Source organism: Anser anser, assembly GCF_964211835.1.
Source record: "Anser anser genome assembly, chromosome: 3".
Lineage (NCBI taxonomy): Eukaryota > Metazoa > Chordata > Aves > Anseriformes > Anatidae > Anser > Anser anser.
This window is the reverse complement of record NC_139722.1, coordinates 123211653-123230187: the sequence shown is the minus strand read 5'-3', so window position 1 is coordinate 123230187 and position 18535 is coordinate 123211653.

Genomic DNA, 18535 nt, shown 5'->3' with positions numbered 1-18535 from the left:
AGAGGTGGAAGGGTGGGCAGTGCCTAAGGTTTGGTCCTCCTTGGTCAGAAGAGAATGTATGAAAGCCATCCAAGTGACAAGGTCGTTCTTTTACCAAGTGTCTGCAGTACGGATGTGTGTGGGTTTATGTTTGTTAGTTTACACATTAACACTACATCTAATTAAATCAGAACAAAGGGTGTCAGTCACTCTTGGGAATAGTATATATACTCGTGTTGTCTGACCTGTGGTAAATATGCATGCACAAACATTTAGACCATGAGCTAGCAACAGGCTTTGAAGACAGCTAAATTCTGTTGCTGAAAGTTAAGCTAATTCAGATGGGTCAAAATCTTCCCTCGGACTCTGTGTCCATGCTTGGGCAATTACTACAGCTCAGCTCATGCTCAGTGTTTTGAAAATGTGTCTGAGGCTTCAGGCCTCATGCAAAAATTGGGAAAATTCTGTGGCATGCATGCTTTTTGCTGTGCTTTAGCAGGCCTCAGTCCTCATGGATACTTGTTGGCATCACTGCAGTGTGGAGACAGCCCAACTCCATCCCCCTGAAGATCCAAACACTGTGCTTCTGGAAGCGTGGGGGAGCACGGCAGTGAGTGAGACCTAGCCCCTGGTACATTTTGTAAAGCAGAGCATATTTCTTGTCATCCCTGTTGGACACTTCACTGCGCAAGGAGACGGGAGTCCTTGTGACTGCTCCCCAGCCTATTCGATAATGTGGAAACTTGTTTCTAGCCTGGAAGGGCTGCTGGAAGATTTTCTATCATGGGATTTCAATTTTCCCTTTTACCCAAGAGCAGAATCCCTCCAAATTCTTCACTGATGAAGTTTAAGCCCAAGTATGAGCCAGGAACTCTATCTCTTGGAAATCTGATTCTGGAGAAATCCATCTTGACCAACAGACCTACTAAGGAATGGCCTGTGTTGTCAAATTCTGCACAAACTTTACAAAATAGCACTTAAAAATCTTTACAACCTCAGGAGCACTTTGCAAACATCAGCTAATCCCCATAGTCCCTCCCCTGTTGTGAGATACTAAAATAGGTGATATTATTCTCAACTTATAACTAAAAAGCTGACGTTAGTGTAGTTAAGCATGTTATCCTCAGGCTGCCCAGTGCAGCTGACAAACCTTGGCTCCTGTCTTTGTATCTGACACTCTTAAAGTGTCAGATATTTCAGCCTGCAGCTTGGGCTGTGTGAGTCCTGCAGGTGAGAGACCGTGCCTGCAGAGAAAGTCAAAGCTCTGCAGGGGCTGTTTTGCAATACAAAGAGTCACAATCCTGTTGAACGCCACTTTGTCCTGGTTAGGTCACAGAAAGTATAGGTCTCCAGCCAAGCCCATGTGCATGGCTAACTGCTGGACTCTAATTAGAAAATGCTATTCCGTATCACTACTCAGTGTGGATCCAGTTCTTTATTTTGTAGATGCCAGATGAAATGAAGTCTCTGGCTTCAGGTTGGCTCAAGATCCATGTGTTTTGGGACTGATCTCAGCTTAAGTCACTAGAAAAAGCAGTTTTGACCTAACTGCTTCAGTGACACCATCTCTCTTTCTGGAAACAGTGTAAAAATATAAGATAAACCAAAACATTTTCGGCTCCCGATTCTGGTTGCCTTTTTTTTTTCCCCCAGAGAATGGTGGAATCTGGGCACATCAGCTGTCTGGCCTGGAAGCAGCTGGCAGGGTTTCAAATACGTGGACATCTTTCCAGTTTTCAAAGAAGCTGTGTGTGGGTTGGAAAGAGGGCTGACTGCCTCCGACTGATAGATGAGCTTCGGAAATTCTGCCCTTGTTTTTAGATATTTTCAAATATTTGGAGAACAATATTAAGCTACATGACTGACAAAATGATGATTACACTTTTCAATATTTCCGTAGTTGCACAATGAAGACAGCACAAGAAGAAAGGACTGAAAGTTACATTCTCATTGTAGGAGCAGCGAAAGTGTCAACATTGATTTAAGAACAAAGTCACACAGATGATTTTATTTGTTCCTGATCCTCCTCTGTGATACTTCAGTCTGTTTACACAGCGTTACCCAGACTGACATTTCCTATGTGTGTCCAAATTAGTTTAATTTAAAATTGCAATGCATATTGAAGACAGAGAATTACAGTTCATATGCAGTAATCTTCCAGAAATTCACCATTGCTACTGATTAGCTTTTATTAACACCACTAACAACTGAATTCAAACAGAATGTTATTTCAGATCACATTAAACTCATGATGAGTGCAACATTTCTATTGTTTGGCGCTGACACAGATCCACTGGAAAAATGATTCCCTGCGAGGCACAGATGGATTTTTCAGCAAATCAGAACACAAAATGTGTTTGTTTTAGGCTCAGTATTCTAGACCAAGAAAATACCCTGAACTGTGTCACATTGTCATTTGAAAAGGTATGTTTCCAAAATCAGGGGGGAAAAGTATTCTGGATAATAAATAAATCCTTTCAGCTTCAAAGGGTCCACTGTGGTAGGGATGAATGAAAACACAGAGTTTAGGAATATGAGGAAAGTGGTTTAAGTAACAAGACTGAAAGCAAAGCCCATCAAAGCCATTAAGGCATAAACCAACAGATTTTAAAAAGTGAGAGTTGAAGATTATTTAGTGTGGTGTGGAGGCTTTGCAGAACCCATTTCAAATGAGGATGGAACAAAAGAATGAGCAATTGCAGCTTTAGGGGAGATTTATTTCAGTGGAAGGGAAAACACTTGCTCTCTGATACCAATTAACCAACAAGAGGACGGCGTCACAAGCCCCCAATATTAAAAATGTAAATCCCAAGCCCAAGGGTGCCTGAAATGCAGGTCATACAATTTGAGGAGAGAATGCATAAAGAGATAACGAGACTTGTATTCAGACCACATCGGCTGCCTGATTATCTGCTCGCCTCCTGCCTATTCTGCTAGCTTACAATAGGAGAGTGTCAGGAGAGAGAAGCAGGAGGGCCCGTGGGTGAACAGGATCACCTTGGCAAGTGGGCTGAAGTTGATCAACTGTATGCCACAGAGGTTAAGAAGACAGAAGATTAAAACCTGCTATGGTAGTACGAGGCAAACAGGTGAGGGAGAAGCAACGTAAAGGAGTTGTGGCACGCTTTTTGTACCCTACGACCCGAGGGCTTTGTTGGGGGGGGTTAAATCAGTGGTTCCCAACAGAGGGCGTGACAGGAGTCATTGGAGCCTCTTGGAGAGTTCGGATGCCTTTGCTTATTGTCACAAGGGGTCATGACTCCGGCTGAGATCATGACATTCAGAAGGAGGGGTTCGGGGTGCCATGAGCAGCACGGGAATCCCACAGCAGATGTGTGGTTTGCAACTCAAAACACAGCACGAGCCAGGCAGAGCACAAGGATCCTGCTGGGAAACTTTGGACCTGCTTCTTGCCACCTCCAGGGGTGCTACAGCCTGGAATGGGACAGCTAAAGCTAAGCCTCTTTATTAGTACTGATGCAATTACAGCCCATGCTGTCCCCCTGAGGCTCTGCCTGAACCGAAATGCCAGATCTGGAATCTCTCAGGCCTTGGGGTTGAGTCCAAGTGAGGCAACGTGGGCAGTTTTGATAATGCCAGCTGATTTCCATGCTGTCAGGGCAAGAGGCGAATGGTGACGGCTAGGAGAGGTTCTAGCACGAGGAGAATCACGTACTTATCCACCACAGGTTACCTAGAATTAGTGTTACAGGTAAAAGGCTGTTTATATGGCTTTTATTGTAGTTTCTGTGTAATTACTGTAGTTGACAGTAGCAGTTTGATGCTAGAGAAGAGAGGACAATATTGCAAACTCCAGAATATAGCCTCTAACACAAGACTGTGCTGCTGTAAAGGAACTTTGGATCGCTGACTGAAACAATGTTTTTAATGGCTGTGTTTCTTCATTTTATTAAGCAGACGTGTTGCTGCGAGGCAGGTCTGCCTTTGATTTATGGTAAGGAGATTGTGGTTGGAATTAAATGAAAATTCATAGGAAAATGAATCTAAATAAGAATAATTGAAGAGATTCATGGTTCATTTGTGCTTATATTCATCATACCTATTGTCTGAAGAAATACACTTATTTAAAGCCAAATGACAGATTATAATTTACTAATTTTGCATTCATGACATCACTGTATTATCTGTTCCATAATCAGAAATATTAAGCCTAAGCAGTAATTTTTGCAAAATACTATTATAGAGTTATAAATGTCATTAAACAATAGACTGAGGTAGTGCCTTACAACTTCAATCTCTGGATTAAAAAAAATATTATCCAAAATGAAAGTGTTCTAGTAAAATGAAAACCTTGGCACTGGCTTTTCCATTGCTGTTATGCAGCAAGTCCTTGTTTAATTTAAAACTGTTTTCCACTTGTTTGAGACTCCTATCTATAAATTTTATTTATTCTTCAGTTTTAAGAAGTTTTACCCTCCAGAAATATTAGAAATGGATTTACAGTGCTGCTGGGCAGCACCTGAAGTTTGTAAAGGCAGAAGCTGTAGTGGAAGAGGAAGCAGATACCTTGGTTCGGAAAACCTGGTTGGTAAGACTGTGTTGGGGTATAGTAATTGCATTTACCTTTGGAGGAAAAGAAATGCAGGGCCTATAGCAATTTAATTTCTAGGGGCATCATTTTTTTTCCCTGCTCTTGGAGTTTGATCAGATTCTGTTCCATGTTAAAACATGCTGTGTAAAAGCTAACCAGACTGGGATTGTCACTGTTTCAACTGCACCCCTTCCTTGTCTGAAGTCATTCCATGCATTGGCCGTGTGCCTCAAAGACACTTTGACCGTGGCTGACATTGAAGCAGGGAGTTCAATTAGAAGCTCGAAGAGGTTTGTTGGAGGAAAACCAGATACTCCAGTCCTGTTTCCCACATTCTCCCCAACGCGATGGTGAGATGACAAAGCTTTGAGGGGCAGATCAAGTATTTAATGATCCGTTTATGGCTTGTAGTTTGTGTTTCTTTTCTAAAAGTGCTTCTCTAGAAATATTTGAAATGAGCATAGTGTTAAAGACTGAAGTTATTCTACATGCTGGCCACTAGAGAGAGCAAGTGGCCAAGGTAATGCTTTGCTTAAGTCCTGTAAAATCTTTCTGAGTTGAAAAGAGTCCTCCCTACCCCCGCTGCAGTCTATCAAATGACATTTGATGCCCAGTCCATTTATATGTCTTTTTTTTTTTTTTCTTAATACAGAAGTGTGGCACGGAGGTTTCATCCCAAATTATTAAATCTTCCTATTTCACCAACCAAAGCTGAACAATGGACAATGGACACCAATACGTACTTTTCTCTCTGATGGAGCAGCAAATTTCATTTGTTGCAATGCTCTTAATACAGCCCATTGTTCCTGTGGGCAGAGCTCATGTTAGGTCTTAGCAGTCTTGCTGGAGAGATGTGAGGATTTTGCTCTTGGTTAGCAATATTTCCCAACATGTGGTAGAAGGAATGTCTACATTGCTATCAGTGCTAGAGTAACACACAGATTTTTTAAGGTTTCTGTGGTAGTTGCACTTGCTCCTGTTATTACATATATGATAAGCTTATGTTGTCACGCTCAATATTACACAAGGTTTAAGGGGAACTCCTTTCAGTAGGGATATACTAACTAAGGTTAATGTGCGTCAGAGGTGGATGTTCTCGTACTTACAGACAGCAGAAGAAATGGGGTGAGAAGTTTAGGGAAACCTCTCACTCATTGAAACCTTCGCCCATATTTTGATATCCAGCTGGGGTCTCTTCATACCACAGAAATGCCATTTCACAGATTATTTACCCTAGCAAATAACCAGGCAGGCATGCTACGAATGGTTCAGTGCCACACGAGTACGGGCTGTGAAACAAAGGAGCTTGCGAGAGTCCGAGATCCTGTCTCAAAATTGTAATTGCTTAGGGAAAGTGATTCTCTACTTCATAAAATGTTATGTACTGCAAAGTGAGTGACTCATCAATATGGGGATATTACCACTAACTCTTAATGTAGCTCTCCCCTCTAAGGGCAGAAAAGTTGGGGCCTGATTCTGTGGCCATTAGAAATTATGAGAGTTTTGTAGATGATTTTGGTAGATGCTGGATCAGACGTCAGTTATTTTTATGGGCTAAATGTCCTTTGCATTCAGGGCTTATGCCATTAAAAAGACTTATGTTTGTAATAAGAGACATATTGCTTTGGATATAAATGCAGCCATGAGTATCAAATACAAAAAATATTTAAGCACATTGAGCCAAAGTTGTCCCTGTTGCAACTCCAGAAACTTAATAGAATTACACCAGGGATAAATTTGGCTTGGTAAGGGTAGCAGAGCGATAGAAGTAATTGGTAATGAATTAAGCTTTTAATTGTCCTAATCTAACCCTTCCTCCCTCACTCCCAAATTTACAAATAGCAAACGTGGGCATTCAGAAAAGCAGCCTCCCCAAGTGCTGGTCTGACTACGACTAAGAAAATGTGACATGACAGAAGATTCCTTACAGGTCCTCATGCATGGGGAGCCCCCAAACCAGTTGTTATTAAATATGTGTATGTGTTTTAGAAGATTTTCTTGTCCCACGCTTTGCGATGTCCCACTTTATGACTTCCATTCCTACAGTCTCTGAGCAGCCCTGTTTGCCCTCACCAACGCTCCTCTAAGTCCTGTGGTTCTCATTGTGCAATCGAGGAATGTGGGCACAAAGAAACACGATGACGACATTCACCCCTAAAGATGCAGGTCCAGGGAAGGCAAGTTGTAAAGTTCACATGAGATACTAAACAGAAAGTCTCTTAGCGCCAATGTGCGGCAAAAGCAAGACATGGAGAGGCTGCAGAATTCAGGACAGATGAATACAATTTGTGTGACTCCGGCAGAGACCTGGGACAATAGGGAGATTGATCCTGCCTGACGTTTTGCAGACTCTAGGCAGCGTATGCTGGGACTTCTAAGCCATACATACAGAAATAGCAAATCATCACTCATTTGGGTTGTGAGAATTGAGGTGCAGAGGGCAGTTGTGAAATTTTCTTATTTTTTAGGGCTCTGTGGAGTTTGGGTATGCCATCAGTTCTGCTAAGCTGCTGTCTTCTCTCCCCGGAGAAGAAGGTTGTATCTCCATCCAGATACTGGCACATCCCTGGTTTTGTGCCTGTTATGCCAGTTACCAAGTTTTAGTCAAGCATGATGAGACATGACAGGGCACACTTTATTGAATAATAATGCCTGCCTAAGTGCATTTTCCATCTGCATTTAAATGCCATGCATCTGAAGTAAAGCAGCAATTCCAAAACATGTTTTTGTGTGTATACAGCAGCAGATAGCTCATTACTGTTTACACGTTGTGCAAATTAAGGAACAAGAAGCAAAAGTATTATTATTAAAAAATACCCAACAGAAATCAGTCCTCTGCAGAACTTTATATAACTTTCTATTTGGAAGGAATCTTTTTCTTAGCATTTTTCCTCCCTGCTGTATTTTTAAAGCATTATATTATTTAAAATGTATCTTTATACACTAGAGGTCTTTAGGAACCTGCAGGAGACGAAAGCCTGTAGCAGCCCTTCCGATGCTGACAGTTTAAACCTAAGAAGCTCTGACATTACTGGGAATCCTTTTGAAGTGGCTGCAGCTCGAGGAAAATCCAGCTGTTCCAGAAAAGGAGACTTTTCAATTAAACAACATCTTCCTTTCGATCAAAGATAGATTTTTAAAGACTTTTAAATTGGCTTTACACTGTTGGTATTAAGCGAGGACTGGATTTCACCTCTTGCCTTTCAGGGCTGGAGAGCCGAGCCCCTCTTGGGCTGTATGCCAGATGGTTAGCAGACTGGAACCGGCGGGATGGGTTATTTCTTTTAAAGGAGGAAAAGGAATTGGCAGCAGCAGTGAGCTTATTAAATTGTCTCGGGCTGCTTTTATTAATGTGTTCGCAGAGTCGGCAGGTAGGCTCACAACTGAGAGAGTTTCCCCAGCAAAACAGCCCGTTTCTAGCATGGGCACTCTGGTGGCATTTCCAAGCTCCTGGCTGAGCTTCATGCTCCCTTCTTCCTGCCAGGCACAGAGGCCCTTTTATTTTCTGACCCAAAATTTGGTTTCTGTCTTCCGACTTACTTTCAGCTCCGTGTGTGTTTTACTGTGTTGCAAAACCATTACCATTTCTACTGTAGGCAGCTGAGCCAAATCCTCTCTTACACATCCACTGTCTATTGAGGAACTATTTAAAATGAGGGAGCACACCTCTGGGCTGCCTTTTTGTTGATATTTCTGTATCTGCCTTGAAGGTATCTGTGTAAATGTTACCCTAGACGAGCTTTTAAGTTGTGCTCCTTCCTCCTCATAAATGAAGGATGGAAAGGTTTTTCCTAACCTTTTCTCCCCACCACTTACCCCCTATTTCACTTACGCCCATTTACCTCCTTCCTTTTCTGCTGTGATACTCTGGATTATATTTCTCTTCAAGCCTCTGAAGGAGGCAATGCCAGGAGTCCTTTTCTCTTCCCCAGCCTCTGTTCAGGAAGGCAGAGTCCATTTGTGATGCACAGCCAGAAAGGGAGAGCGCAGACAAAAGATGGGCTCCCCCTCCAGCTTAGCAAACTGGAATTAGTATACATCTCTTTTCTTTGGGGTTGTTTGACTTCCGATGCTCCATGTGATGTTTTAGCTGTTAGTTGTTGAATTGAACATAGTGAGATTAGTAGTGACTAAGTGGTTCATTGAGCCCGAGTGCTGACATAGGCTACCCTAAAGGTCAGCTCTTTGTCTGAAGCCTCTTCTAACAGCAGTGTGTAACGGGGCTTTCTGGGAAGATCAGGTTCTGTTTCTCCTGTGCTTGGTGCTTGGCTTCTTATCTCTGTCTCCTCAGGGAGAGCTCATCCCACAAATGCTCTGCAGCTGAAGAATTGCTCCTAAATCGAATATGAAAGGTTGTTTCCTGCCGTGCAATAGAGGAACAGGCTCCTGCCTCCCGTCTGCCTTCCAGAACCCCAAACCCAACCACGGAGGACCTGTCACTTCACAGGCAAATATAGCGTGTTCCTTTCCAGACAGCAGCAGAACTCGCCGAGTCTATTCTATAGCTCAGTCTGGGCTTCTGGCCCTCTTAGTTTGCACAGAAGCTTAGTGAAGAGATTGCTCAGATACTGAGCTCCTTCTCTTAATCTGAGACTTTAGCCTTGGTACTCTTTCACATATGTGCTGGCAAGAAAGTTTGTCAGAACACTTGGCACCTCAGAGGAAGGGAGTTACGTGCCTTGAACTGTAGATTTTTTGGTAGATAGAATTCGCTGCTGTCTGGAGTGGGGAAAGCCAATCTGAATTTGTTTGAGGAAGATCGGTATCTCGGTTTTGCACCAGATCTCAGTTTGCACCAGGGGAAAGATCTGGCAGCACTGCTGTGTGCCCAGGGTACATCAGCAGTGGAACAGGCCAGTCCACAGCGATCCTGCAGAAGTTAAGAATATGCTGAATTAAGAACATGCTTTAATCCCTGTCTTACCTTAGCTGCAGACCTTGGCAGGATGGTTTGTCAATGCACAGTTGCCAATGATATTTATTGCATCTGACTGCACTTCATTGCACAGAGAACTTCATGCTGTCCCTCTGACCCCCCCCACTTCTCCCCATCCTGTGCCTTGATGATCCCTTGGGTCTGAAGCTCATCTGTGGAGGTAATTTTTTTTCTAGTGGGTTGCTTGTTGGATCCTGTCAACTACAAATTGCTCTACTGAAGGTGCAGAAATAGAAATCCTTACCTGTTATTTGTGGTAGTGGGCTTTTTTTTTTTCTTCTCTGAATCTCAGGACAATCACTTACAGCAATTCTCCCAACAATTCTCAGGCAATTAAACATAGCGAGTATTTTCCGTGACTTTTTTTCTGCACCACTTTTTTTTCTGGCACCAGTTGATTTCAATGGTGCATTACTGCCCAGTGCATTCATAGCTATGGAGCATACTGTTTAGGTAGAAGAGGTCAGAACAAAGTGAGGAGAGAGACAGAGAAACTTCATTACCACAGTAGAAGGGTTAATATTTTAATCAGAGGCTCCCACTGTATTTTTCTGCCTATTCTGTGCCATGAACATATCTGGTCTTAAGGAAAAAAAAAAAAGAGAGACAAAGAAAGGAGACAAAGAAAAAAGAAAGAGAAAGAAACTGATATCTACTCATCTAATTTTTCTTTGAGTGACTTTCAGCAGAGATGGAAACCAGTGCAGCATATGCGTGAAAGCCAGTTTGCTCAGCTCACGTGAAGAAGTGAGTAGCACAGGGCTCCTGTGAGCACGGAGGAATCCAGAAGAAATGTGTTTGCTTGTGGCCAATATACACAAATGCAGAGCCTTCACTGGGGGTTTGCAGCACTCCGTGAAGTGTCTGACACACCAAATATGTGTGCTAGAAATCCCCAGACTTTTGTTCTTGCACATAATGCTGGCAGCATAGTTGGCAATGCAGCTGGTATTTGTCTTACACGTGTAGAAGTGTGAGGAGGTGGAGAGAGAAGACTCCACTGAGAGAAAAAAGGTTTTGGAAAAAAGTTACAGTTATTCTTGTGTTAGATATTAAAGAGACAGGGCAAAATGCCTTCGGTTAGACTTACTTGCAAGAGCATATAATTTTTTTGTAGGCTCTTATGATAAGTAGGAATGATGTAAAGGGACTTAAAAAGAAGTAAAAAAAATGCCTGAAAGTCCTATATTGCTTTCAAGCAGTTCTGTGGGTCTTCCTCCAAATGGGTCTGCTCCAAATTTGCCTTTGCTGCTTTTCAGTTCCAAGGTAGTGGAGGCCCACCTGGTTCAGGTGCTAAGGAAACCTGTTCAGAGGTAAGGCTGGTTGCTTCTTGCCAAGGGACCAACGCTAGCCCTTGTAGTGGGAGCGTTGCTCATGTAATACCCTTGCTGTCGTGTCCGAGGCTTTGCAAGCAGCTGCAAGAGCTGAAAACAATCCAGATGTTTTTTTTTTCTTTTTTTTTTTTTTTTTCCCCAGTGTTATAACTCTGCCTGCAAAAGGGATCATGTGCATCGTCCCTAATCCATTAAAGGTAAAACCAGATGGGTTCTTTAAACTGGGATTGTTAACCAGTGATCAAATGATCGTTAACGAATGTCAAACAGTGATTGATTAGCGGGTTAGCAGATGAGAGCTGAAAATGAATCAGACTTCTCTGAAAGCATGTGAGGGGTCACTCTCAGCAGGTTGATGTCATCCCTTGAGGGGACACACAAAATACCGCGGGGAGGGAGACAGTTTGCACTTAATGTCTTTTTCTTCCTTCCCTGCCCAGGAGACTTTCGTGGCCATTGCTACCCAGGAACTCCTTGGATGGCACAAGCTAGCGAGGTAAAGGCTTGAAGCCTGCCTTGCCAAGCTGTTTTCAGGCTTGGGGTGTGGCTGAAATGAGCTAACAGATGAGCAGGAGAGCTGAATGTATGTGTCTATATGTGTCTATATGTCTGTACTGGGGATAGGGTTTGGAGGCATGGTGGGTTTGACAGGAGAAATGAGAAATTGCATATTATTATGAGGGAAAGAGAAGGAGAACAGAGATGGATCTAGTTGTTTCAAGCTCACAGTGGAACAGAAAGGCAAGGCTCTAACTCATTCAGTGGTAATTGCTGGAAGCCAAAATGAACATCACTGTCTTAAAAAATAAGGCTATTGGAGCTAAGCACTTTGGCTTTGCTGAATGCAGATTTGGGCAGAGAGAGCACACGATGAGCCTTCTTGCCAGTAGGTATAGAGGGGTGGTCTGGCTTCAGACAAGTGAGCAACAGAGACTGGGTGATGAGAATGTCCCCAGATGGTACAGTCAGCTCAGGAAGAGAGTGCTCAGTGCAGACTTGGTAGAGTTTGTGCTGGTTTGTGCTGTCGTGACAAAGCCGCTGACCCCTGCCTTCCGTACCCCCAGCAATCTCGTGTTAGGTGTGCTGGAAGAATATAGTGATGCTGACCAGACTGTAACAGGCATAGATCCAGGTCACAGAGAGATCAAGTGACTGGCCCAACACCGTACAGGAAATCTGTGCAGAATGAGGAAATAAATGCTTGATCTCCAGAACTTCAATTCCAACCTCTAACTAGCCCTCATCCCTCCTGGGCAGCTGCCTCGTATTGGTATTTCCTGTCCGTGGCAGGGTGAATTTAATCGATTAATGTTGGTCCTTTGAGAAGTAGAATAGTCAAAGAGTGAAAGGCTCCTAGAGGAACAGATGGTAAAGTTTCAATTACCTTTTGGAGCAGTAGGTCTGCTGGTTTGGTGTAGAGGTTTTGGGAGGTACCACTAGTAGGAGTTATAAAGCCTAAGCTAGCCGCAGAGCTTGTTGCTCTTGCGCGGGAACTGTGATGTGCTTGCATACAGTGAAGGCTTCTGGTCTGCTAAGAGAAAGACAACGTTGGTTTGTGTTTCTCCTTCAGAAGTAAGAAATCAGCCTAATGAAAGATGAAAAGTTATGCATTTGATGGAACATTGTCAAAGGTAAGGGATGCAAAGACCAGAATGTATACAGCACGATCAACAAAACTCTGCAGAATCAGGTCCTTTAAAATTCATTGCATTCTAAGTAACTTACAGACATTTTAGATCACCTACAAAAACCACAGATCTACAAATCCTGCCTCATGAGTTTGAAGAGGAATGTCTGGGCCCTCAAATCCTGCGCTTAGTTGATAAGGACATCATGCAATTCAGCGATACCTCTGCTGTCCCTGCAGTCAGCATTGCGACTCACAGTTACTGAAGCTGGAGGCCAACTCTGGATCTTCTTGAAAAGCTGAGTCTGAAGGTTTCTTTATAACAGACCTAACAGGTCTCCCTTTAGCCGACACAGTTTGAGGTAAAAAGTACCGGAAGCCCAGCACCTCTGCCCTTCATTCTCTGTATCCATACCAGAAGAGAGAGACTTCGGAGCGTGCTCACAAGCTGGACGGTCTCAGGTTAGAGAAGGGGTTATTGTAGATCTGGGGAACTTTTGTATACACAGCTCTGCCACTGTTTCAGAGTGGCAAGTGTGTTCACAGAGGGACCTCAAACTCTGGAGACAGAGACAGATCTTCATTCCAGGCACCCAACTTCAGAAACAAACAATTTTCACCAGTTCATTAAAGGAATCAGTCTCCCTCTATTGCTTGTAGATGTTGCCCAGAGATCTTAATCTTCCTGAGCTGAAACTGTTCTTTCCAGAGGCTTCAGCATTCCCTCCTTTTCTAGAAAATGAGCAATAGCTAGGTAGATTAACAAGCTAAGCAGTGATTTACAGGGCAAAATCAACTCCATTCCACCTCTCTCTTTTGGAAACTGACTGGCAGCCAGTGCAAACTGTAGCAGAAGAATCATTTTCTTGGGAACTTGTGCAGAACAATAGCATGTTGCATTCTGCTCCCATTTCCATTTGGGTTTAAGTGTAGCCTGGGGTTGGTGCATGCTCCATACACATAAAGCAAGCTTATACTGACGTGACAGAGGCAGGAATAATGGCGGTGAGGCTCATAGCTGGTGAAACAGTTATGATTTTTCAGCCATACATAATGAGGGGAAAAAGAGAATCCTTGTTAACAGGCTTGGAATAGCTGGAGAGCCATCAGAGCCTCAAGCTGCAAAGTATAAAGTGCAGGAAAGATGAAGATCCAGCCCTTGCTGTATTTCTTAGTTAGCCTCGCTTCAGTTAACCATATGGGCCATGTGCTGGAAGAGTTATTTCTTTTGCATGAAATTCACCCTGAATAAGTGGGAGGGAGGAGAGGTTTTTTGGAGAACTAAGAACTAAGGGTGGGGAGAAGGGGTTTGCTGTCTACACCCAGGTCAGCCTGAGGGATATCCGAGGGCTCTGTCCTAGAGAATTGCTTCCAGAGGGCTGGACAACAGCTTTCTGGGAAGATGGTCCTTTCCCCTTGACCTTGTACTATTCTCTTCTGCTCGTGCAAGTGCAGAACTATACTGAAGGGCCCCTGGGAAGCTGGATGCTTATCCGTACCCATGCACTAGAACTACAAACCGTCTCTATGTCCTTACTAATGGATTTCAGGTGGATTGGATATCCAAGGCCACCTTTGAATGGAATTCCTTTAGACTCCATCCTGTACTACTTGGGTAAATAAGGAAACGCTAAGAAGGATCAAGCACAAGACTCTTAAATGCACTAAAAATGGAGGAAAATAAAGTGTGTGTATGAAATATTTTTAGAAAGCACAATCTCATGGCTTTTATCCTTTCCTTGTTGTATAATGGTGTTTGTGGTTACTTATTCAGCCTCTACTGCAGTTTTTGCTTTGGGAATGTAATCACCTACTAATGCAATTTATTGCCTCGTATAATTTTCTGCCAAGAACATTATCCCTTAAATAGAGGCTTTGTAATAATAACCTCTAATTTCCACAACTTCATTGTTAATTTCCACAATTTCTACCTTACAAGTATTAAAACTCCAAGCTCTCAATGAGTCCCCAGATTGTTTCAGCTTAATGACATTAAATCCAGTATTTTCTTCCTGGAGATTTTAGCCCTTTAAAAGACAGCAGTCCTTGTGTCTCTGTTCAGTGCCTTGTGAGGGGCAGTGCTGGGAACACCGGAGTCTGCTGTGGAGCCGTGCTGATGATCACACTGCACACAAAGTCAAGTCCTGGGACCAAGTCCTTTTCACTGTCCCCAGTCACTGGGGCCTCCGTGAGGTCAAGGATTCCTTAGGTGTCCCATAGCAGAACGGAAGAGAGACAACTCAGCAAGTGTTTATTTAGAGACCAGAGGGGTGGAGCAACCTGAGCAATGCTGGTGTCTGTACGGGCCGGGGAAGCTGACACTGTGCAGTGACAGATCCTCTGCCTTTTTCATTTCCTCAACTTATTTCTTCACCAATCTTTGGGGATAAAGGTACATAGGGAGCCTTTGCAGATCTGTTCTTTATGTCCCAAAGGAAGTGCAACACTTCTTTATGTGGCTTTTTCACACCTTGTCTCCACGACCATTTTACCCTAGAATCCATTTTTTATTATCACTTTTCATGACAGACCCAGAAAGGATGCTGATTCAACACCCTCATCAGCTCTTTTCCTGAATCACTCACAGAAGGTTGTTCCTTCCATCTCTATATATTGCCAAAATAGTGTCTGTCTTGTTTGTTCTGCACAACCCCATGGAGTTCCCTCACAGGGGAAGGTAAGTGAAATGCCTGCAGGATCCCCAAGACTTCCAGTGGCTTTCGGCAATATTTTGATGTTTGCATTGTTGCAAGAGAAATGTTTTTCTCTTTGTCACAGCATACAGTTTACATAAACAGGTTGGGTGCAATCTCTCCCTCTGTGGCAGAAAAGTTGTGTTGCAGGGCACTGAAGGGATGTTTGCATCTCTTAAATTTACTGTCTCACACAGTCCCAGAGGAAAATGACCTGCTGAAGGCCTTGTGGAACTTAGAAAATGGAGATTTGTCTTTTCCATCTAATTGCAGATCTTCTAGGGAGGAAGAAAGGGGTGGTTGTTCTCCTGAAGAAATTCCAGAATGGATTATTGCATTCTGCCTGCCTCACTGAAACCACAAAAATTCATAACCACAGAGAAAATTTGCTAGTCCAGTCCTGAGATCCCCTGGACAAAAGTGCCATCTCCCATTACTAACATTTTAAATCACTTCTTGTTTCTGGGACCTGTTTTGGCAGCAGTTTAGCACTCCTACGGGAGTTCTCGTGAGTTCTGATCAGACCTCAGGAACCCACTCCTGCCCTAATTGCTCTGCTTTATACAAAATTCCCTCCCTGCATGAGACATTAACTCCTTGCTTGCTGAAAGGGAAATTGATCTGCTGGATATTGTCACGCCCTGCAACACTATGTGGGCAGAGACAGCTGGCATTGTCAAGGAGTGGGACTAGCACACTTTCTTTTTTCCACTTAATTCTCTTATTTTGTTTTACAGATGCCATTTGGCGGTCTCACTCTGTCCTGAGCTGGCCTTGTTTTGGTGGGTGGGCTTCTGACTTGTATATAGTGTGTGCAGCTTGTAAACCATTTGGAGATCCTTCTCTGTGAAAGGCATTTTATGATACAAACCAGGGGTTTCCAAGCTGCGGTGTGCATATCACAAACCACTTCAAAGTCATCTGTGCAAAGCGGTGGCTGCCATTGCTGTTACTTGCCACCACACATGGTCATGGTGTGCAGTAACCTCTGTACACCTCCCACGAAAATCCCTGAAAAGAAAAAACCTCCACATCCAAAACTTTTTTAAATCCATTGGTGTTTTTCCTAGATTGCTGTTCAGTTAAATATAGTATGAAATGAAAATCATAGTATAATCATTTGTTTCTTCAGTGCATCTCTCCAGGATCTGTGTTCTTTCCAACTCCTCAGAAATTTGAGTTTGTCCCAGTTTTATATATTGGTTAAAGTGGTCAAAGATCTGTCTTTCTTTTAAGTAGCACAATCTACTGATTTGGGACAACTGAATGGATGGAGATGAGGTTAGTTTGGCTCATTTTTCCCCAGCGAGATTATAATTTGTTGCTCTAAGTCACGAGTTATTAATCTTCCTAAAAAATATTCCTTCTACTGTGCAAAAGGGAAAATAAAATGGAGCAGAAATATGCTGGATCACAGCAAAATTCATTGGAAATAATTTTCTTTTAAATAAGTTGCACATGTGTTTCCCTGTTTAGTATTCACGATGTATGGCAGAGACGCTTTCAGAAATGAACTCATTTTAAAAAGAGATAGATTTACACACACTACAATGAAAGCAGTCACTGGCAGTATTGTATACCATATCAAATCAGTGACTGTTGTTACATATTTGAAGTTAATTTGACACTGAAGTAAACAAATCAAAGTGTGTTTATAGAATAATTAGACCAGATTCTCCGTATTGTGGCTACGAAATTTTGTCACCGCTATTGAAGTACTCTGTGGTTTTATTGGGTTTGTTTACAGAATTCCCTAGCAACACAGGGAAAACTGTCAGAATTACATAAGTATAATTGTAATGGTAAAATCTGCCTTTGCATAATAGTCACAGACCAATGATATAAATCATAACCAGTGGTGTTGCTTGGTTTCGTATTTATGATTCTGAGAGCATAAGCAGATATGTTGTTGAGTTTAAAATAGTTGGAAAAAAAAAAGCAAAGATTTTATCCAACTCAAAAAACCAACCAAACTAAAACAACAAAACAACAAAACAAAACAAAACAAACAACAGCAACAAAAAAAAACCAACAAACAACAGTAGACTCAATATTTTGGCAATATTCTATGCATTTTCTACAAGTAGAAACACAATGCTTTTATATAAATAGGAATTAATGCACAGATGTTATTATTACCACATACATTTTTTCATCTGGTGTTTTCCAGTCTTATTATCATGTGGTTTTTTATCCTTTAAGAACAAGTGACCTATCTAAACAGATAGCAATGTAAAGTTCCTTTTACAGCCATCCCGTTCCTGAAAATGCACAGGTAACTGTGCTTGAAGAAATACTAAAGAGCCTAGACTATCCCAAAGCTGAAAATACACCTAGTTAGGATTTTAGGTTAGGTGAAGAGAACATCCATTTTCATTCTTCTCTTTTATTTTCATGATATCATGTGTCACTTTTGCTGCCTCCCTTGAATGCAAGGCAGCTGCTTTTGGTTAATTTGGGCTTAATCCTGCAAAATGTATGGTTTAGTTCAGTACCACCTGGGAGCGCTTGGCTCTTCTCAGAAGCAGTTCACAGAATTATAAAACTTTCTTCTTCCTCTTCTCATGCTTGCACAATAAAATAACAGTGTGTGCAAATCTGTTCCTTACCTGGATGGAGAGAGCAGCTGTGAAGAGAAACGGAAGTAACAGAAAGAGGCAGAAGAGTAAAGAATTAGAGGTGGTCCCAGCCCTTCTGAAACCAGTGAGAACTTTGCAACCAGGCTCAGTGGATTGCCTTCCCTCCTTTAATTCTGCTTTGGGAACTCCTGTGTACTTTTACTGCATCCTTTGACATCTTCACGATATGTTTTTCCCCTTTATTTTAGTGAAAAAGATGCTTGCTGTAAATATTTATTGATGGGAGTTATTGCTCTAAAATGACCAAATTCTCCAGTAAATAAATTAGAACCAGAGTTTTTGAGTTCTTTAAGTGAGAAAGTGTTCAGATTTTTTTTTGTGCATGAATGGGGAAGCTTTAGTTGTAATACAAATCTACTTACATGCTCACATGTAAGTATTACCTTTTTCTGTACTTGCTTTCTGCAGATCTGGGATCCCTTCATCCTGAGATCCCTTCATCCAACAAACTCTGGATTTTCTTCTATGCCCAGCTGTTCGCTATGCTATTGCTCAGGTTGCGGGACTTTGTACGTTGACAGTCCGTGGCACAACCAGATGTCTGCCTGGTGGTGGACTTTCTGCAGGTGGCCAGGAGTTTTTCCCATACAACATCCTTCTCATGATGGGTCTGAACTCCAGGAGGTGTCCCGGCAGGCAGCAGTGGACGCAGTGCCACTATTTAAGCATTAGAGGTCTGATTCTCATTTACCCCAGACTTTCCCAACTGTAGTCAATGAGGATCCAGGCTTCCAGTTGGCCAGTTTTCTTTTCACGGTTCTCCCACCTGGATTCC